Source organism: Lissotriton vulgaris, chromosome 3_2 (assembly GCF_964263255.1).
Source record: "Lissotriton vulgaris chromosome 3_2, aLisVul1.2, whole genome shotgun sequence".
Taxonomy (NCBI): domain Eukaryota; kingdom Metazoa; phylum Chordata; class Amphibia; order Caudata; family Salamandridae; genus Lissotriton; species Lissotriton vulgaris.
Window position 1 is genome coordinate 121,193,761 of NC_141690.1, and position 23,093 is coordinate 121,216,853.

The following is a 23,093-nucleotide window of genomic DNA, read 5'->3' on the forward strand; positions in this document are numbered from 1 at the left end:
GAAAAAGGAAATTTCACTATTCATTCAAACCACACACCAAGCCACCAACCTTTTGTACGTTCTCAAAGAAGAAAATGAGTTGAGCTTAGAGGGAAGACTCCAGCAGTAAAAAAAAAAAACAAGTAATTCAGCATATTCCGATTTATTAAAATCCTGTCCTCAGTTCTGAGTTAACTACAAAACCCTTCAAACTACGTAAAAACAGCACCCTCCTTCCAGCATATGCCAACTGACTACAGTCCAGTACTCTCCCTTGGAAACATTAAATATGTTTCTATAATTGTTACGTCAACCACGTCTTCCGACCATTAATTAATGACAGCCAAAAATAGCGTGCACGCTCTGGCTAGATCAAAAATCCAGACACGCAAGGGATATGTTTGGACATAACATTTTTCCAAAATCTTTCAAATAAAAACCATAATGAATACAAAGCAGCATTACAGACACTACACACATGAAGATTACAAAAGAGCACGACGGAACCTAACCTAAAGGAAAGGTGCCAATAGTTAATCTGATCCCCAAAATAGCTTTACTAATTGTAGACTTTTATCTGTGGGGCAGATTTAAAATGCAAAAATCCACACCTACACCGGTCATAATTCTCAAAAAGCCCTTCAATCCTGTGCATTGTTTTGCAGTAGATTGCACGAAAATAGCTCGCTTAATCTTCCCGGCGGCCCCCAGCGCCTTGACACCTTCGGGTAATTGTTTGCGCTTTACAAATACTGGACATTTACATTTACTGGACATCCATGAAACACAATTATTTTACATTTACATTTACAGGCCATCGCTGTAACAACATCAATATGACCCATTGCAAATGTGATATTCAACATACAATGCAACCATAATTCCATCAACTGGGGGCCACAATGAATATACGTCACATCATCAACCAAGCAAATGAAAACAGAGGATACATATGGACTAATATAGACAATACAAGAATGCATACACAGGTGAATCCAAATATCAATGTGCATATCTGTGTATTCTTCAGAAGACAATTAAAAAAAACATACATACATAACATAAGCATGAATGCTTATTGCCCATTGCCTATCACGCTTGACGTTACTAGCACCTGTCTGGGTGCCATGCATGTATACAATACACATGCATGTATGCTTAAAGTGTGCCATGCAACATGTGCATGCAAGAACATGCATTTATAACTTTATTCTTGCATGTGCTGGCTAGGCAGCCGTCACTAATATCGTCCAATACAGCATGCAGACAGATTATTATACCGAGCACAGAACATCTCAGGACAGAAGGCAGAGGACACAGAAGTCTGTTTTTTACTCTGGAGAATGCTGAGTGGGATCAAATTGCATGTCACAGGAAGTGAAGATTCTAGACTCTGAGTTTTTGCCCACTAGGTGCCCGTGCTTTCGATCACTTGTTGGCAGATGGTATGCAATGCTTGTACAGTAAATTGGACATTCTATTGCCCAAAAAGTGTCTTTAGTGCCTTTTTTTATACAAACTTGCAAGGATGTGAAGAAACAATCAGACAACTTCAAATGGAGCATCCACCAGTATGCTGAAGACCTTTTGGACAGTGGCAGCTCCTCCGCTAAGACAGAGGAGCATCACCCCACTGCTTTTATGCAGTGTGACGAAAGGAAAAAGAAAATAACAATAACTTGGTGTTATTATAATTTTATTGTTTACAGCTGCTATGCGGGCGGGGCTGCTCTGCTCTCAGAGCAGGGCATGTGCATATAAAGGTATAGAAGGCGGCAAGACTTTATGTTGTGGTGACAGTATGCTTGCTGGGACCAAGAGGACCCTTTTTAGATTGCCCTTGTTTTGACTTGGCTCAAGATGGAGGATAGTACATAGCCCCTCCAGACAGTGTATGTGTATTGCCCATATTCCTGAAGCTGAGGAGATGAGCCCCAGACACTGAAGAGACAGACAAGACTACTCCTCAATCTTCTATAAGGACCTTTTAGTAGGAGATATCTGGTTAGTGCTTCCTGAGCTCTGCCATTTGATTGATGGCAAGGTAATGGGGTGAGTCAGCATATTCTCTTGTTAAGGGTGAAGAGGTTTTTGGGGAGTGACTTCGCTTTTTTAGGTCGAGCCTGAGCCAGAGAGCAAGCGCTGCTCTGGCGATCTCTTTGTAGGTAGAGTACGGAGGAGAAGCCCAGCAAATATTTTTCATTGGCTTGTGTCTTTGTCCTTCGTAAATGCTGTGTTCTGATCTTAAATAGGCTTGTTAGTCCCTCCTTAGTACTGCCATGTCGTCATTTGTATCCTCCCATGGCTACTGTCCCCTTTACTTGGTTGTTACACGTAAATTTACTTTTTATTCATTTTTCACTCTCGCTTTACAAAGGGGGCCCAAGCAGCAGAAAGGAAACGGCATCCCGGTGTCTGAGGCCCCCCCGATACCCCCATAGGTAACAAGGGGAGGAGAGAGACAGCGTCGCCCCCATCCCCCAGCCCAAGCCGTGGCAGAACGAGGCATTGTGGGAGCAACAAACGGAAGTTTTTGTAGCAGAGTAGTGGAGAAAAAGTGTGGGAGTGTCGGCAGGGAGCCCAAGGATCCAGGGCAACCCAAGCCACAGCCCTGCTGCCTGAGCAAGCGCTCCTCTGTGCAGAGATTTAGTGCTCGTGAGCCTGAGGCCCCGAACGAAAAGGCATCGCCCGCGCTCGGCCTGCCATGGATTCTATCCAGCAGCCGAGCTCCACTGCCCCTGCGTCGCAGCTGCCAGTGGGACACCAGATTGTGCACATCCGTGGGGACTCGGAGACTGATCTGGAGGTGCACTTCAATGTTGTCATGAACCCCAAAAGCACAGGGGGGTTGCCGCAAACCGTGCCCATGCGCCTGAGGATGCTGCCTGACTCTTTCTTCAAGCTGCCGGAGCCCAAGTCTCACAGGTAACCCAGAACTTCCACTCAACTCCCTTTCCTCAGAGGTTGGGGCCCTTCTAGCGCTGTCCCAGGCTGCCCACCATAGTGAGTGCTGGAGCGCTCCTCAGCAATTGTTAGGAGCGCCCTCTCTCCCCCAAATAAACAACGCATGGCTCTCCTAAAAGATGTGCTTTAGTTAGGGAACTAATGGGTTACTTTGCACTGTGTTCATTTAAAGTATTGCATGTCTTTTGTTTTAACTATGCTTGTCTGAGTGATAGTAGCAAACCCGAAATTGTAGGTACTCTGCCTCCGTAATATAGATAATTGTGGCTGAGATTGTATCAGCAGGACTGCAGCGCCACCATAGAGCGCTGCTTGGAGATGCACCAACTCCAATGTGCAGTACTTCAGCTGTGGCACTGTGCCAGATGGGGTGCCCACACAGCAAGCAGTGTTTTAGTGTATCCCGTTGATAAGGTAGGGCAGGGGGTTCCACTGGGCTCGGCCATCAGCCCTATACTTTTCAATCTTTACCTCCGCCCTCTGGTGCAGCTTATAAAATCTTTTGGTATCTCGGCTTTCAATTATGCTGATGATACCCAGCTGGTCTTCTCCCTAGAAGGAAATAATGTGGTCCCGCTGGAGACATTCCATCGCTGCATGGCAGCTACAGCAGATTGGCTTCAGGCCAATTCCTTGCAATTCAACAGCACAAAGACCGAGGTGCTCCACTGCTCCATGGACCGGACTCCTCGGGTACTTCCGGAGAACTTCTGGCCATCTACTTTCCCCGAGACAGTGTCGGCCGCGGAGTCAGCTCGTAACTTGGGGGTGATTTTCGGCCCAAATTTACAGTTGGACATGCATGTTAATAAGACCATCTCCACGTGCATGATGCTGTTACGCATGCTGCGTAAAGTCCTGCCCCTTCTCCCTGAGCAGGCCAGGTCGGAAGTAGTGCGCGGGACCATACTGATTCGTTTAGACTACTGCAACGCGCTGCTTCTGGATGCCCCACAAAATCTGCTGGGGAAGTTACAACGGGTGCAGCACATGGCCGCTAAGCTGGCTCTCTCTCGCCCTAACCTTAGCTCCTCCACCTTAGCCTTAAGGGACCTACACTGGTTGCCGGTGCACTTGCGTGTATTGTATAAAGCGGCGTGCCTAGTGTTTAAGGCAGTACATCGACAGGGCCCAGTGCCACTGCAGAATATGTTCGCTTGATACTCTGCCTCGCGGTCCCTTCGCTCTTCTTCGGCACAATTGCTTGTGGTTCCGAGGTTCCAGAGAGTAAGGATGGGTGGCCGCTTGATTAGTGTCGCAGCGGCCACACTCTGGAACTACCTGCCACTCCCTTTGAGAAGTCAAAGGGACTACTTCCCGTTTAGGAAAGCCCTGAAAACGCATCTCTTCCCTAGGAATGTCTGAGCAGTGGAAGTGTCGTTGACCGGATCTCAAGCGCCAGGATGCCCTTGGGGCGACAGGACCGCGCTATACAAGTACACCTACAATACATACTACATACAAGGTGGCAAAAGCCATGTTCGACCTTACCTGCTGACATGTGCCCCAGGTGCACTCCTCTCACCCGGTGCACCCCACCCCAAGAGTACCCCCTTATAAAAATGCATCTAAAGATAGCATGCTAGGAGCGCCCTCTCCCACAAATGTGCAGTGAGCACTGCCTGACTCATGGCCTAGGCACAGCTTCCTACATAGGACATCTCCAGTGATGAGAAGCTTGGCGCATCAACACACAGCTCTGCCTTGAACAGCCTGATTCACCACTGAGCCCCCTCTTCCCCAGTGCGCACTGGAAAACCCAACTGCTCCCCAAACTCACTGCAGTATTAGCCCGCTCCCAATCCCACAATACTAGTCAGTGTCTGGATGGAACATGTCTTTCTGCACCACCTGTGTGGCAGGGTTGCCTGCAGCAGTATGCCCAGGGCAGTCTTCGTGCTCCATGATTAGTATCCTTCTGCCCCCGTCATATACAGCCTTATGGGATGCTGAAACACCACTCACAATCCCCCTTCTATTTTTTGCCACCACATTGTCCTAAAAGCAAGGCCCTTCTACTTTCAGTTTATGGCTCACTGGCTCTTCACAGAGCATTCCCACCAGGTACACATCGCAGAAAACTCTTCGGTAATGTGCATTTAAAAAAAAAAGTTTTATAAATTATGTGCGCTTTTTCGGTGGGTTCTTAATCCATTGTCCCTAGGTCTAGATTTTTAGGCGCTGCAGCTTCCTAGTTCTTTGGAAATTGATCAAAGAACGGGATTCCCAGCAACCTCTGTATGCTGCAACTGAGACCATCCCTCTCTTCCTCCATGCCTGCCATTAAGCACAGCCATCCCTGCACCAGGAGGTGAAGCCAGGGCTCTACTACAGCTGGAGTGTTTTTTATTAGGCCAAAGATAGCAATGACCTTATTCAATGCCACACTGCACACTCAAGTCTTGGAAAGGGGAGGAAATAGCGCCCCCCGCTCTTCCTCCTGAGCCGGGACAGTGTAATCACATAGCGAAAGGTGTTGGAGCGCTTTGTTAGTGTTTATAGCTCAGATCATATGTAACTCTCAATTCACACTTTGTGTCTTACAACACTTACACATCTTCACTGCACTATTTATTACTACTTTGAAGATGTCGCAGGCCTGGCTCTTCCTCTGATATTTACAATCTAACAAGCGGTCGAGAATGCACTTTATTGCAATGAAATAGGTCTCGCATTTGCGAGAGTTTAAGCTATCAGTATTGTAAATGACAATGCCTTTTATTTATGTTTTAAAATCCAAAACATAAATAAAAGGCATTGTCATTTACAATGCCAATAGCTCAAACTTGTGTCAATGCGAGACCTATTGCAAATGCTTGTTATTTCGCTGATTGCTTTGTCATGAAAGCTGATGATAGTGAGGTGCAGAATCTTCACACTTCATTTTGACCATGTATTGGATACTCCTACTTTGAACCAGTATCACCACTACCTCCTGTGAGAGATAGCATGTTGCACAATGGCGGAGTCTGCGCTGAAGCCAAAAATGCAATTTGAAAAAGGAACAATCTAAAGCTGGATCCTGGACTGTAGACAGAGGATCAATATCCCTTGTCTGAAAAAGGAGTAAAATGGGAGTACCCAAACCATCATACTTTGTTCTAGTTCCAAGTTCTTTTTGACCAGAAAGGGGTCTGCCCCACTGAGTACTTGAAGAGCTGCTGTGATCAAAGGTTGGTGTCTGTACAACAAGAAATCTTCCACAGGTATGGGGACATCAGCTGCACGACATGTTGGAGAACTGTGGGCCTCCCTTAGGCCTAGATACTGTCCAGGATGAGTAGCCCAGCCATACCCCCCGCATATGGAGGACTCAGAAGAGCCAACTGGTAATACTGGTAATGGGAATATAACTGGCACCAATCCTACTGGTAAGGGGTCTATGATCCTCCATGTGTGGTTTTTGTGGTGAACTGCATGAAACACAATAACCCAAAATAACAACGTGTCATTCAGCAAACCAGTAGCTTGACCAGATTGATTTGTTCTGCCACTACCTTCCTGTGCTGTGTGCCCTGAAGGATCACCAACATTCAAGACCTTCCCTGGATGCTGCAACTGTCAAAGATGGGGGACATCTGCCAAGGCCTACCATGCTGTTTGTCATCAGCAGAGAGATGGTGGGAAGCAGCCTCACTTCAGATCTCTCACCTGATAACAAACAGCACGATTCCCACAATCCCAAGATCAGGCCTGAACTCAAAGACTAATGGCCATATGTAGGTAATATGTAGGTAATTTTCGGCTTTACCGACCGGTATTTAGCCCTGTGCGATGTACGTATTACTGAATGCCGTCGGTAATAACGAATCAGTAAATCATCACCGATTCCTTATTTACCGATCGGTGAACACCGAAACAAACAATACCGAATCTGTAAATAACGAATCGGTAAAAAGTCAAAAAGCAATGTAGCAAAAATTGATAGTACCGAATTTGACCCAACTCGGTATTAACAAATCAGTATTTACCACTAATCCTGAGCAGGTGGTAATCAGGTGCACTGCTTAAAAACAGCCCCAAAATGTAACAGTGTGAACACAATGGTGGGCCTCTACCTTATAACAAGGCCGCTATGTTTGAGAGCAGCAGGAGTGAGGATTTGGAGACGGGAAGAGCGGGTGTACAGACTGTGCGTCACATTGTTATAATTGACTGAACCAGAAATCCATGAGAGGTACAGGCTGCACCCACACACCATCCTTGACCTCATACGGGACCTGAAACCATATCTTGAGCATCAGACACCAAGGGCGCACGCAATACCCACCCATGTACAGGTGCTCTGTTGCCTGCATCTCCTGGCATCAGGAAGCTACCAGGGTGTGATAGCCATAGCAGGTGGTGTGTCACAGAGCTGTCCCGTTTTATCGACACCTTCCTGGATGCCATGATGGACCGAATGCACCATTACATTACCTTCCCCAGTACACAGGCGGAGCTGCAGAAGACCAAGCTGGATTTCTACCAACTGGCGCAGTTCCCACACGTCATTGGCTGCGTCGATGGGACCCACATACCAATCTGCCCCCCTGCAGCAACAGAATACATTTATCGCAACCGCAAATCCACCCACTCAATAAATGTGCAGGTGATATGTGATGCTAAATTCATCATAACAGACATTGTGGCCAAATTCCCAGGGAGTACCCACGACGCGTACATATTCAGGAACAGTGATATCCATACAAGTCTGGCTGCTGGTGAATTCGGAGAAGGATACCTACTAGGTAAATCAATGTGACACACCGTTATGTATACCTTGGCTCAACCTATTGGTGACACAAATTATTGGCACTTTCTTTTGCATTTAGGTGACAGCGCATATGCTCTCCGGTCTTACCTACTCACACCATATCTCAACCCATCCACCCCAAGGGAGAGGAGATACAATGTGGCACATAAGAGCACACGCAATGTGGTGGAGCGCACCTTTGGACTGTTTAAAAGCAGATTTTGGTACCTCCACAAATGTGGAGGAGCACGTCAGTACAGTCCCATCAAATGTTGCAAAATAATTGCTACATGTGCAATGATACATAATATAGCAACAAAAAAAGGAACAGCAGTGGAACTAACTGACTCTGAGGACGAGGATAATCCCTAGCCAGAGCCCTGCGCAGCTGGTGTTGCAGTAGAACAGGATGGGAGACACAGACAGGCAGAGATAACGTCCAACTATTTCTGAGTGAGTAACGAGACAGAGCCAGTAACAGTTATTGTGTAATGGTGTTTAATTAGCACACCACCAGGATTGAAAGCAGTGTCAATGAAGACATGGGTTACATCACCCATCTAATGATTGCAAAAAAGCAGTATGACCTACTTTCTGCGACCACGCGCTGCATGTCCACGTTCCGTGGCCACACTGTCTGTAGTGTCAGATTGTACCTGGGCAGCGCTGTGGCATTCGCTGCGCCTCCTGCCCTTGGTGGGAGAGGGTGTAATGCTACCACGGCTGGTAGCCTCCTCACTGTCCCCATCCTTCCATTGTGGCCGCCTTGACATTCTGCAGCAGTTCCAATGTAGAGGTCATCGAGACCATGCCCCTGGCCACGTCCCTGCTACAATGCGCCATCTCCTCCTGCATGGCGATAGACCTGCGACACATGAGGTAGGTAACAGTGGCCAGCTGGTTCACTGCCTTGGTATAGGCCTGGAGTCTCTGCCTCTCCCTGCACCTACAATGATGGTCCTGCTCCAACTGGCGGCATAGGTTGTCCACAGAGGTTGCAATTCCCATCATTCCCTCACACATGTTGTCGCCCATTGAACTAATGCCGTTTTCAATCCTGTACATGTGTTTGTTTATGTGGGCCACCTCTCTGTGCAATGATCTCATCTCCCTCCATTGCAGGCGCTGGACCTTGAGCATGTTGCCTTCCAGTCCAGCAAGACACTTTCACCCTATTCGGAGGCTTGAGGACTGGCTGGCCTTGATCTGCGGCATCTTGATGAAGTGCGGGCGCCCTCAGATGGATTACCAGCCCTCACTATGTTGCCCTCCACATGGACTGGAGACTGTTGGCCCCCTGTGCCCTCCTCCTCCGACTCCTCCATCTGCTGGAGGGTGGCCACGGCATGCCTCCTGCCTGACTGTGGTGGTGGTGGTGTTGGTGATCGTTGCAGTGTGGATTGAGTATGAGGAGATTACGGTATTCCCTGGCGATGTGGTGATGTCTGTGAAGGAGTAGTTGGAGGTGGTGTGTAGCAATTAAAGTTCTCGAATCCAGTAAGTATAAATAGGTTTGATTTATTGTAGATAAACCAAGTTAAGTTAGCAATAAATGATCCATAGATGTAATAATGAAAAACCCCACCAGGAGCAGTTCTTCTCTCGCTCAGCCTGCCTGCCATCAACTGTCTCTAGCAGAGCAGTCAGGTACCCAACATTCTAAGGATAAGCAAGATGTAACACATCCCCCTTCCTTAGAAAACAACAAACACAGATAAGAAAATATATATACAAATCAAATGAAAGGAACACATACATAGCATTCTTAAATATATAACAGTTGAACTATAATAAGGATTGCATTTTCAAAATTGCATTCTCAAATAAATCAAGAAAAGCATTTAAATTGCATTCTCAAATAAATCAAGAAAAGCATTTAAATTGCATTCTCAAATAAACCAAGAAAACATTCTCAAATATAGTGACCCCATCCTCCTTCCTAGGGAAAATTAAACAGATGTTCCTAAAAATTTCCGACAACTACCATATCTAAAGTAAATACAATATGAACTCCTCTAAAAATTAGAGCACTTGCGTGGTTCATATCAGCCGATAGAGTAACATGCAGCTCTTCACAACATTGAACAATTGAACCCCTCAGAGTCCATATCAAGAAAATTGAGCAACTGCGGCTCTTCACAACAATAAACAATTGAACCCCTCAGAGTCCAAATCCAGAAAATAGAGCAACTCACGGCTCTTCACAGCATTAAAAAATTGAACCCCTCAGAGTCCAAATCCAAAACTAGAAAAATGGAGCCCCTCAAAAATGAGCACCGAAGTGGCTTCCAGAAAGTACAGAAAATTTAGCAACCTACGGCTCTTCACAAACCTAAAACTAGAAAAATTGAGCGCCTCAAAAATGAGCACCAAAGTGGCTCCCAGAAAGTACATATGTACACACCCATGACCATGTAATTAGATGTAACTGTAATAAACATTCAATCAACAACGGATTTAAATAAAACAACTGAGCACCTCAACCAACGTTGAGCATAAAAATGGCTCCCACATTAAAGATACATCAAACTGTAGTATTATAAGCTCCCAAACATACATGCACAATTAAAACGATACTATCTCACTGTAGTATAACTAAACACCTCAACCATTAAAGATACTAATAGTTTCAGAACACACATGCAAATTACATACATGCAAAGTACACACATGCAAAGTACACACATGTAACTCAAATGAGAAGAAATACATTGCAATTAAAACGATGTGCAGTCCTTCCCAAAGAATGAATATACGAAAATACACCACCTCCTTCTGAAAACAAGTTACAATAAAGATACAAATTTTTTCCAGTAAAGATGAACATACACTCCGGTGAGCGATCTCTCACCCGAATGGGCTTCCTTTTAACAAATGGTAAGATTCGCAGATCAAAGCAAAACGCTGAAATTTCTTCTTAGAAAACAGTTTTGAAATTATGATAGTAAATCGGGAAGCTGAAGACTTCATAAGCATCACCATCGCCGAAGTCATGTAACAAGATTCTTCACAATTTAGCAACTTCCCTCACAGAAGACAAAGCCATGACCTCTATTTAATTTGGCTTCAAAGCTGACGAAAATTCATGCGTGTTTCACGCGGCTTCAAAATTGGGCCAGAGTTCCTCCATGAAGTGTACAATGATAAGAAAACTCACCCCAGGACTCCATTCCGCCATGAGATAAGAAATCAGAAGCAGCAATGTCCTTCTGCCAAAATACACTTGGATAGTCACTATACAGGAAACTGTTCACAGCAAAATGGCAGCACGTACACAGACGCTGCACCGGGTGGCTCTCCTCACGTCGATGCTTTGACGCCGTCTTTGAGCAGCAAGAATGAAGACACAAATGCAGACGTCACAGTAGACGCTCTGAAAATGCCGGTGCTCGAGCCATCGCATAAGTGAGTCGTTCGTTTTAATTTTAAAAATTGCCTCAATAGTAAAGCGTTGAAAATATGTAAAATAATCACCACGATGCTTTAACATGTGCTAGAAACACGCGGTTTCAAAATGCCGCTAGTATTGCACTTTTACAACCAAACTGTACTTTTTCCCAATCTAACAGCAGACCGTACCTTGTGCTCTTGCTCACAACCGTGTGCTCTTGCTCACAACCGCCAGCATCCCTGTCTCTCCTGCAAGGCTGAAACGCTGTTGCTTATGCTCTGAGTTGTCAAATAACAAGCAAACACTGCAGATCCACTTCCCTACAGCTGATGGTAAACGCGTGTTTTCGTGTTCAAATCGAAATCATGTATATCAGTGGTTGACTGGGTGTAGGTCCCACAGTTAAAAGCTTGGTGTGAGCACAGTACTTGGAAGAGGTTTCCTTAAATCCAAAAATCCAGAAGTAAAAATCTCTTTAAAACACAGAAACCATAACTTAATAGTTCATTCCAAGTTTTCTTCAGATTCAGGCCAAATCACGCAGCAAGAATTTTAACACCCTAGGGAAACAGGCTGTCTAGATGACTGGGGACACTGGTGGGGTTAACTAGGGTGCTCACATAAAATACCTTTTCTTCCTTGGCCTGAAAAAAAAATTCTCCAGTTGCAGTAGTTCCAATAGTCTTTAAGTTCCTTAGTTGCAGTAATAATCCATTAAATCCGTCTTCTTTCCACGCATAGGTTCTGTTCTGTACCTCGTCGCCAATTGTAGCAATTAAAGTTCTTGAATCCAGTAAGTATACATAGGTTTGATTTATTGTAGATAAACCAAGTTAAGTTAGCAATAAATGATCCATAGATGTAATAATGAAAACCCCCACCAGGAGCAGTTCTTCTCTCGCTCAGCCTGCCTGCCATCAACTGTCTCTAGCAGAGCAGTCAGGTACCCAACATTCTAAGGTGTCATCAAACATTCTACCAGATGCAGTGGCTAAGCAATGGGGAAATCTAAGCAAGGGAAATGCAAAGCATAAGCAAGATGTAACATGGTGGTTGTGCGGAGCTTGTGTGCCCTGCAGGCAAACTCTCTTCATCATGTTGCCTCCCCTCTGGCCTGGCTGTCTTTGGTCTGCTCCCCTCTGCAGCACTGCGAGATGTCTCGCCTGTAATGACAGAATGTAGATATACTCACTTCTCTGGCTGCATTTGCATTGCATTAAACATCATGCCTACAGATCACAGTGACTGTCCTGAGCTTGCTAATTACTTTCACCTGCTTTTGTGTTTGCTAGGCTGACTGTCCTATACATCAGTTCCCTAGGACTACATCTCCCACAATGCATAGCAGGTAATGAGTAAGACATGGAGTCAAGTGGGAGCCCTTATGCCACTATGGGGATTGAGGAGGGGGTAGCACAGCATGCTTGGCATGCATCTTACCTTGTTTCCTTGCAGCTCTGGCAGAGCTGTTTGCTTCTCCCACGCCACTCACACTCTCCGGCTGGAGGGTGGACTCCACCATCAGTTCCAGCGGTGTTGGTGCAGGTGCTGTGTTCTTCCCTCCGGCAGTGTTGCCAGCCTGCCTCTGCCTCTCAGCCATCCTTGCCTTCGCCGTCTTCCTGAGGTCGTACCACTTCTTCTTGATGTCCTCAATGGTACGCTGGGTGACACCAATTGCATTTATCTTGCTCTGTATCCCACTCCAGATCTGTCTCTTCTGAGACTCGGGCACGTGGACGGACTGCTTCCTGAAGAGATTGTCATGGTCCTGACTCACATCCTGAATTAGGACCTCCAGCTCCTTCTCGCTGAACTTCAGCTTCCTTTTCCTTTCAGTTGCCTCCTTCTCTCTCCTGGCTTGCCATTTCAAGATTTTTTTGGGGGTTTGTAGCTGTGTGGCTCTGTTGCTCCTGGATCCTCAGCTCACCTGCCTGCCTCACAGTCAGCTCCAGGTTCAGTGCAGCTGCCTAGGTGTGGCCACTTTCTGTTTGGGAGGTAATTGGATGACACCGAATTGGCTGATTCGTTAAATTACGAAATTTTGAATTACCGAATCGGTAATGGTTTCGGTAAATCCGATTCGGTATTGGTGTTTTTTTTTTTTTTTTACCGATTCCTTCCGAATCTGTATTTTTTCCCGAATTTTAGCGAATCGGTAAAAATTACCGTTTTTTTACGTACATCGTATTTTCTGATTCCTTAATACCGATAATATTCAGTATTAAGGAATCGGTATTCATAGTTTACCTACATATGGCCCTAAGAGACTGTATCTGGAACTGATAAAGATAAACCGGCCAATTAGACAAAAAATTGCCTGCTTATCTTTAGCTCAAGATCTGAATGAACTGACCTATGCATTACTCATGGTGCTAGATGAATGAGCAGCCTAATTGTGATCTCATTCCTGTGTCGAATTATGCTAACAACCTTTTACCTCTGCTAAATACTGTAGATATTGTGGGAACCATAGGTGTTGTACTAGGTCACCATAGACCAGATAAATCGGATTGAGGATTTTCACACTTGGCTAGTGCTCCATAGATCTGATTGTGGACCCTGGTAGCTGAATCCATATTATAGTGTGTAGTATTTAGTTTTGCTGTAACATGAAAGTATTTCTGTTTTTGTTAAGGCAAGCACTGAGCTGAAAAGTGAGTTATTCTGCCGTTTTTTAAAATTATTTTATTGTTGAATGTGTTCCCCGCACAATAGATCCCCGAGTAGCATATGTCTAGTCTTCCTCGCAACCCTGACAGTCAAGTGCAGAAAGGCCCAATATTCATAGCAATAGTGTGATGGCCGCCAGGACACCAGAGGCAAATGACCCAACCATAACGGTTGTGGTTCATTGGCCCCTGATTGCCCTGTGGCATCCCAAACGGGGTCTGACTCAGGTCTACTCATCAAGATATCAGAAACAACATCAATTAGGGAAAAGGGTGGGGGACAGAAAGTATTAGACAACATAGGACTGAAAAAAGCTACTGAGCCTGCCAAGGACAAACATTAACTGGTCACCATTGGCCTGAGGTATCAAGTCCAGTGGTGCTGGACAAACCAACGAATACAGCTCATCATAGCCCACCATCACTGAAAGTGTTTCTGCCTTCCCAGCATCGGTAGAGCAGCAGGCTTAGAGCCCGGGGTCTCAATCTAAGGATGTCAAAATCTTTAAGCAACTGGTACTCATAGATGCTGACTTTCAGATATACAAAGAAGCTGTAAAAAAGACAGATCATAGTCTCTGCAGAGTGCTATCAGGAAGAAATGTAAGACTTCATACATATGTGCAGCCACGTTTCATCGCCAGATGATATCATATCCACAGATAGCCCAAAGGTGACATTCTCAGACTTGCTAAGCATGAGAATTACAAATGGTGGTGGAACGAGAAACCACTGAGGGGAGTTTGAGACAGATGCACCAAGGCACTGAAGTGAGCACAGTGCTAGCTCTGTAGTAGAGGAGGTTGGGGGGTCCGACCATCAGGAAGAGCTAGTGTCTTATATTTTACCTTTTTATCCATATGTTTTATTATAAGTAACACTTTTATTTATTTTTAAGTGATCTGTTTGTTACATTTCTAACTAAATATCTAGCAACAACAAACACGGTTGATCTCACACTAAAGCCCTGATTACTAGTATGGTGCTAAATAGCGCACCATATCGGCATCGTTATTTAACAATTCTCTGCGGTGAATAGCGGTTAATTATCATTTTATATCACACCCCTCGGAATCGTTCTGTAATGATCGATCAATAGCGCATCCATTGTTTAAAGATGGCACTAAATAAGACAATAAGACATGGCAGCCATTTTGGATAGTGCACATTTCATGCTGGTGAGAATCAGATTGAATCCATTGCCATCCTTAGCCTTCCTGACATTGTTGTGCCAAACAAAGACATCCATAAAATCATGGCTGCCAGTAGACTCAGGAAATACAGGTTTACTGACCCAGAACTTGAGGTGTACGCAGAGGAGGTCATAAAACACCATTTAATGATGAAAATACCTACCAAGACCAGAACTCGACTGGGGGAGCAGATCTGTGCACCACAGAAGATGCAGGAAAAGATACCATGATTTAAAGCAGAAAGTGCGAAAATTAGTAGCAAAGCACCACAAACACTCCCTAGCAACTGGGGGTGGTCCTGCACCACAGAGGTATCTAAAACCATGGGAGGGGAAGATATTTGAAATCCTGGACCTATCAGGGATTGAGGGGAATCTCCAGAGGATTGAAATGTGGAGAGACCCAGGAGGGTTCTGGTAAATGTCCATAATCCTCAATATTAAATGCATAACTATGTAGCAAGAGATGTATTATGTGTACATGTTGCAATGTAAAGTATACATCCTCGGTTAAGAGTATAGATGTTACTTTATGTCTGGCATTAGGCAATAGCAAGCTGTGGGAAGCTGGCTCTCTATGTACTATACCAAAACACGGTATAGTATTCACCAAGTTCAAGTATTCCCTTATGCGTGGAGAGGGGTTACTCTAGCAATCCCAACGTTCTCTTTCTAGGGGTAGCTGTGGCCGAGCAACCTCAAGCTTATCAGAGAAGGGTGTTAAGACATTCACTGCATGCACCAAGTCAATACGTGAGACACACTCAAAAAGGAGATTGACATCAATTTAGAAAAATATGTAGTTATTTGTATAAATATGTTTTAGAATTCAAGAACTCGGTACAGGTAAGTACTTTTGCATAAAATCAGTTTTGAATATCTTTTGAAGGTTAAAAACATAGTTCGCACTTGTGCGCAATGTTATCCTTTGGGGGAAAAATGGCAGACATAGAATACTTAAGTTTGTTGTGCGTTCTCGATGGGCCCACTTCAGTCTCGGTGTCGTAAAGGATCAGGAACCAGTGCTCTACCCTCAAATTGATCGGGTTGCGTTCGGAATTCTCTATGCAGCAGGGAAGAGAGACTAGTCACTGTGCTCAAAAAAGCGCTTGGATAAAGCAAGGGCCACTTGGAAAAGCACAGTAAAAGGGAACTTGGGCACAAGTCTGGGTGCTCGAGGATCTTGGCAACAAGGGGCATTAACTGGATTCCATCGATCTGGGCCGGGGCGGCTCAGGTGCAGGGTTTTGGGGTCATTGGGCATTTGTGTGTCAAAAGTGCCTCCTTTATTTTCAGTCTAGTCAACAGATTGGGTGTTGGGTGGGCAGTGGAGTCACTCTCGGGGTTACCTCATTGATGCTGATCTCCCTCATTGGTTGGCTCTCGGTCGGGTGAGTTGGAGTCCGGAGTGAACTTGAAAACAAGCCTTGGTCGCTGCAAGTCACTGGGACTCCAGGTATTGCCAGAACTGGGCTCTTAGAGGATGGGGGATCTTCCGGCTTAGCAGGAAGATCTGTGGGCTTTTGGGAGTCTACTGACCTCTTTCTGGGCAGTTGCTGCTCGGCATTAGCTGTGGGTAGCAGATGCAGTGTACCAGGTCATCGTGGTCAGTATCCACAGTTGCAGGGGAGTCATTCCCCAGCTCAAGAGGAGATCTTTGGTGCTTGTTCGATGTGCTGGAGGACCTCTGGGGTTTGTGGAGGCTGACAACACAGGACAGAGTCGAGTTTTGTGAAACTGTCTGGAGCAGGTAGATGGCTGGTGGGGTTAGCATCAGGTGAGTCTTCTGCTCCTCTGTTCTTCCTTTTTGCAGCTCCGCAGGATCCTTGTTTTCATCGGTTTTGGATTTCAAAGTTGATCTACCTTCCTGAGTCCAGGGGGGGCTCTAAATACTGAATCCTGGGGCGTTTAGGCGATTAAAGGGTTATAGTCAATGGGCTACTTGCCCTTGAGTTCAATCAATCAATCAATCAGAGAATTGTGAAGCGTGCTACTCACCAAGGGAGTCTCAAGGCACAGGGGCGGCAGGAGAGGGGGGTGAGTTAGCCAAAGAGCCAGGTCTTAAGGCTCTTCCTGAAGAAGTGCAGAGTAGGGAAGTGTCTGATGTTGTCCAGGAGCTTGTTCCAGGCTTTGGTCGCGACTTAGGAGTAGGCCCCTTCTCCTGCTCTGGGTGTGTGGATATGCGATATTTCTGCTAGGGCGAGGTCGGCGGAGCGGAGGTTTCTTTTGGGAACGTGGAAGGAGACTCTTTCATTGATGTGTTTGGGTCCGGTGTTGTGGAGAGATTTGTAGGCATGGGTGAGTAGCTTGACGGTCACTCTCCTCTCGATGGGTAGCCAGTGGGGGTCTTGCAAGTGTAGGGTGATTTGCTCATGTTGTGGGATGCCGAGGATGAGTCTGGTCGTGTTGTTCTGGATGGTCTGGAGTTTGTGTAGAGGGCGTTTCCGTAGTCCAGTGTGCTAGTAATGAGTGCGTGGGTAACGGTCTTTCTGGCTTTGGGGGATCCACTTGAAAGTCTTGCGAAGGATGCAGAGGGTGTGGAAACAGGTAGAGGCGACAGCTTTGATCTGGCGGGTCATGGTGAGGGCAAAGTCCAGTATAATGCAGAGGTTCTGGGCGTGGTCCGTGTGGGGGTAGGGGTATTGCTGAGGGCCACCAGGAGTTGTCCCAAGCAGAGGGGATGGGTCCAAGGACAAGGACTTCTGTCTTCTCCGAGTTGAGCTTCAGACAGCTGCTGCTCTTCCAGGATGCAACGTCTTTCATTCCTTCCTGGAATCTGAGTCTGGTGGCTTTGGGTTCCTTCATGAGGGAGAGGATGAGCTGTGTGTCGTCAGATACTATGCTGAGGCCATGCTGTCTGACGATGGCGGCGAGGGGGGTCCAGTAGATGCTGAAGAGCGTGAGGTTGAGCGACGATCCTTGGAGTACTCCGCAGTTGATCTTTGTGGGTTTGGAGAGGAAGGGGGGGGTGTGGGGGAGTCTGACTCTTTGGGTTCTGCCAGTGAGGAAGGAGCAGAGCCTGCCGAGAGCGGTTCCTTGTATGCCGGTGTCGTGGAGTCTGGCCGCGAGAGTGTGGTGCGGTGGGAGACAGGGACGTAGGCTGCGGATAGGTCTAGTAGGGTGAGGCCGCAGTGTGGCCCTGGTCTATGGGCATGCGGATGTCCTCTGTGGCGATGAGGAGGGCGGTCTCGTTTCTGTGGTTACTGCGATCCAGATTGGGAGTCGAATATTGCGATTTCTTCGATGAAGTTTGTCAGCTGGGCATTGACGATTTTCTCGATGACTTTGGCTGCGGAGGAAAGGAAAGAGCTGGGTCAGTCATTTTTCAGATCTGTCGGGTCTGCAGAGGGTTTCTTGAGGAGGGGCTTGACTTCTGCACGTTTCCAGTCATCGGGGAAGGTGCCGGATTTGAAGGTGGCATTGATGGTGCGTCTTAACTCGGGTGCTATGGCGGTGGTGGCTCTGTGGAAGATGCACGTTGGGCAGAGATCCATGGGGGCTCCTGGGTGAGTGCTCTTCATGGTCGTGATGGTAACTTCGGTGGTGATAGGGGTCCTGGCAGTGATGGTGGGCTGGCTGCCGTTACTGGAGGAAAGGGTGGTTTCTGGAGTCTGTTCACTGAAGTTGTCGTAGAGGACCTTGATTTTCAGGTGGAAATCGGAGCTGAGCTTGTTGCAGAGGTCCTGTGAGGGTGTGACGTCCGTGACTTCGATGGGGAGTTTGGTGAATTGCTTGATGATGCTGAAGAGTTCCTTTGAGTTGCTGGAGTTGGTGAGGATTTTGTTCCGGATGAAGGTCCTTTTCGTGGATCTTATGAGTTGGTGGTATTCTGTCATGGCTTTCTTGTAGGTTCCTTGATTTTCAATGTTTTTGCTGTTCCTCTATCATTTTTCGAGATGTCTGCAGGTGCGTCTGGATTCTTGGAGGTCGGCTGAGAACCAAGCGGCCTTCAAGGGGCGTTGACTGTCGGGTTCTGGAGGGGTGCGAGGTTGTCTGCGCAGTTGGTGATCCATCGGTGTAGTTCCTTGGCTGCAGGGTTGGCGTCAGTCGAGGCGGGGGGTCTTGGATGAGGGTGGAGTTGAGGTGCTCCTCTGTGACCTTGCTCCAGTACCTTCTTGGTGGGCATGGAGTGGTTTTGTGAGCGGTGAAAGTGTTGAAAGAGAAGTGTACACAGTGGTGGTCTGTGCAGAGGGGCTGCATGGTGTGGCTGAAGTGGATGTTGTTCCCTCCTGTGAAGATGGGATTGAAGGTGTGTCCTGCCTTGTGAGTGGGGTTGGTGATGAGCTTTTTTCAGTCCAACGTTAGTGAGGATGACCAGGAGGGCTGTGGAGTTGGGGTCATTTAGGTTGTCGAGGTGGATGTTCAGGTCTTCGATGAGTATGTAGTCTGTGGAGACGATGACGGGTGGTGTGATGAGGTCGGCAATGGTATTGGTGAACGGGGCATGAGGCCCGGGGGCTCTCTAGGCAAGGGTGCCGTGAAGAGTAGTTCTGGGGCTGGTCAGGATATGGAAGTGAAGGTCTTCTGTGGTGGAAGGGGAATCACTCGTGCTGGAGGTAGAGAGTCGGAGGGAGCTCTTGGGTGCGATGGCGAGGGTGGTGGGGCGGTCCTTCCTGTTGATCTTGTATCCGTCAGGAATGGCGACGGCAATATCGGGGGCGGAGGAGGCGTGGGTCCAGGTTTCTTTGAAGAATGCGACATCTGGCGATAGGGAATAGAGGAGGTCCCAGATCTCTACAGCATGTCTGTGCAGTGAGCGTGCGTTGAGGAGGATGCACTTCAGGGCTTCGGTGGTGCTGGCGTCTGGCGTGGGTGCGGCGGTCGTGGGGGTGCGGAGGGTGGTGAAGGTTTGACGGAAGTGTCGGCAGGAGAACTGGTGTTCGGCGTTGACAGCTGGCAGTTGTTGTTCCTCACGGTGTTGAGTGCGAGGAGTGCAGTTGAGTCGTACCGGTGGGTGGCAGGAGGGCCTAGGTCCCTGGCGCTGGTCGCGGACTTGCCCAGATGGGCTTGCCTTTGGCGCGCCTTCAGCACGCCAGCAGCATGGCCGCACAGCAGCCACCATCACATAGGGAAGGGGGAGGGGAAGGGGGAGGGAAGCGCAGCTGGGAGGAGGGAGTGGGATACAGCAGGGGGGAGGGGCAGCAGGACAAGGGCACGAGAAAGAAAACCGGCAAAATACAGAAATACCAAAATACAGAAATACAGGAAATAAACAGTAATCAAAGGCACAATACCAAGAACAAAAGACAGGCAGACTGCTAACTCGAAGTCTACCTACACAGTGCAGAGGCACAACAGTGGCAGCGGAACAACAGCAGAGCTTCTGAGGGCGAGAGCAGGTCGCTGACTACTTCCTGTGAGAATTGGGCATGACCCTTACCCAGTGTCATAAATCCTGCCAACACAAAGATGGTGGATTCCTGAAAGTGGAGGACACATTGTGTAAGTGCCTGCCCAGTGTGGTCGCCACGCCTATGTTGAATACTAATTTTCCAGCCTGTTCTCACGCCAATGGCGGCAAATCAGGGGAGTTGGCATCTCCCAGGACTGTGGAGACCGGGGTCACATTACAAGGTATATTGCGGAAGCCTACAGGCAACTTAACAATATGGAACATTATCAAATACTGCTGGCCAACCTATGAAAGGACATTGAAAAAAAGTACAATAATATGCTCATGAATTTAATGGAAACTGGTCTTTTGGAAGAAAATGAATTTGATTATCTAAAGATGGCCAATGCAAATTTTTTACTGTATATTTCATTCTAAAAGTCCATATGAACCACAATGGTCCACCAGGAAAACCTATTGTGAGCTCCGTGGCGGCCCTTTTGAAAATACATATCCCTTTTTAGTTGTTTCTCTTTTCCTTTGTAAAAGATTTAACATCATATATCCGACATTTCAGATTTTCTATGATAAATGAACCATATCCCTTAAATATCCTGCTAAATTATGGTTGCCCATGATGTAGTTTCATAATATACTTCCATTAAACATGATCAGGACTGTGCAGCGTGTTTTTACTTTTTGAAAACAAGATCACTGTAACTTTTAAAACACTCATATGAGTGCATTTCTAATGCATAAAGTGTTCTTATTTAACAACAAGCTATATTTATTGGTATCTGATATATATATATATATATATATATATATATATATATATATATATATATATATATATATATATATTGTTTATGGGATGGTGGGAGAAAGAGGTGGCCTGGGCAGAAATGAATGATCAGTTTATCGAGAGTAAATAATCAAAGGAGGGATGAGGAGAAATATTTATCATTAATGTATATAAACACACAAGGGGGTAGTTCCTCAAAGTTGATTGAACATGGGCACCCTATTATTGTGGAATCAATGGTCCGGCCCTGCAGATCACGTGGGATCCACGTGGTCAGATCAAAGTGCCCTCACACACCTGGTGGGTTGTCATGCTTCATCAATGGGCGCTCCTCGTCAGGCCGGCGCTGCAATGCCTGACGGGCCTGTGGCTCTAGAGCGGAGATCTTTTTGATCACTTTACACAGTATGATGAGTGGAAGAGAGGGGCAAGGGATAGGGTGGTGAGTGAGGTGATATAAAAAGTTCTAAGGAGGCCAGAAAAAAGTTGATTGAATGTGGTGCCGATTCCTTTGACTTATGAAAAACAGTGGTGCTGTTTATGGTAATAATGTACTTAAATAGCTAACATCTGATATTTTAGTTAGATGTAGTGGGGTCAACATGTTTCATGCCTCGGCTGCCCATCAAGTCAAGTGACATTTCATCAGGACCTAGATATTACCTACCTTATGTGGTATAACAAACCGACCCCTTATTTTTAACAACGCAAACAAATGATGGACGGAATGCTGAATAAATCCTACATTCACCTACAGTCAAGAAATCTGGGTTAAATCCATCGATCTTTGCTCACCATGCCACGCCAGTTTAGACCCAGCCATATGCAAATCAGTCTTGACCCAGTGCCTCATGGGAACAGTCCAGACTGTCTAATCCACACAGGATCCTAGAGGGAAAATGAGAACCAGGGTTGCCCTCCACTCACAAATCATCAATAACAACAAAACCCTGTCCCTTAGGCGTTCATTGTCGGTATTAGTATTAAGCAATGGAGAGACCACGTATCAATTTCCACTGCTACACCCCAAACATTCTTAATTTAAACTTAGGGTGTATTACCGCTTCTTGCCTAAATTTCATAGCATAAAAGATTTTTCGGGAAATTCCTTGACAGTCAACAAGAGCGCAAAGAGATGTCTGGGTCAAACATTACACAGGGCATCAAAAAACAAACACACAATGTAGTGAAAAAAATGTGTGAAGAACAAAATGACCCCTCACGGGCGCACCACCCTCGGGACAGCTGGCAGGTACTCACCAGGTTAGGCTCCTTTTCTCATCATTGGTAGTCATTTTGTTCAAAAGTAAATAGTGTCCAGAACACAAAATAAGTGTATGTAGTGCAGAAGAGCGATAAACATTCACTCTTTGTGATGCAAAGTGGATAAAATCAACAGACACACCTTTCACACAATTTTATTCTAATTTACTCGGCGTGCTTTGTTGAATTAAAAAGGCTGGTAGCTAACTCTGCACACCATTACCTATTGCCAACATGTTTCTCTGCCTGTGGAGTTTTGGCAGATTCGTCAGGGCTCAACACCTTGTCACCGCACCAATGTTGGACACCTTGTTCTCTGTGACCTCTGCCAGCTCTCTTCTCTCGTACCAGCTGAAGAGGAAAATGTCTGGGCTCCTTATGTGAGCTTGTCTTTTTATCCAATGGTCCCTGCGATTGTCTCATCAATCGCAGGGACGGAGACAGAGAGCTCCGAAATGCTCTGCACGATTGATACGTGGTCTCTCCATTGCTTAATACTAATACCGACAATGAACGCCTAAGGGACAGGGTTTTGTTGTTATTGATAACAGTCCAGATTGAACTGCCAAGCCAGGTCCTGCCTGGACCGGATACAAGCATCCTGAGACCGGTTTCTGGGTATTACCCTTCATCTGCCAGGCTAGCTTGAATCCAGTGGCACAGTGAGCAAGGGACCCACGCCTGGCAGTTCAGGCTGAACTGTTCCCATTGGGCGCAGGGTCAAGACTGATTTGCATATGGCTGGGTCCAAACTGGAATGGCA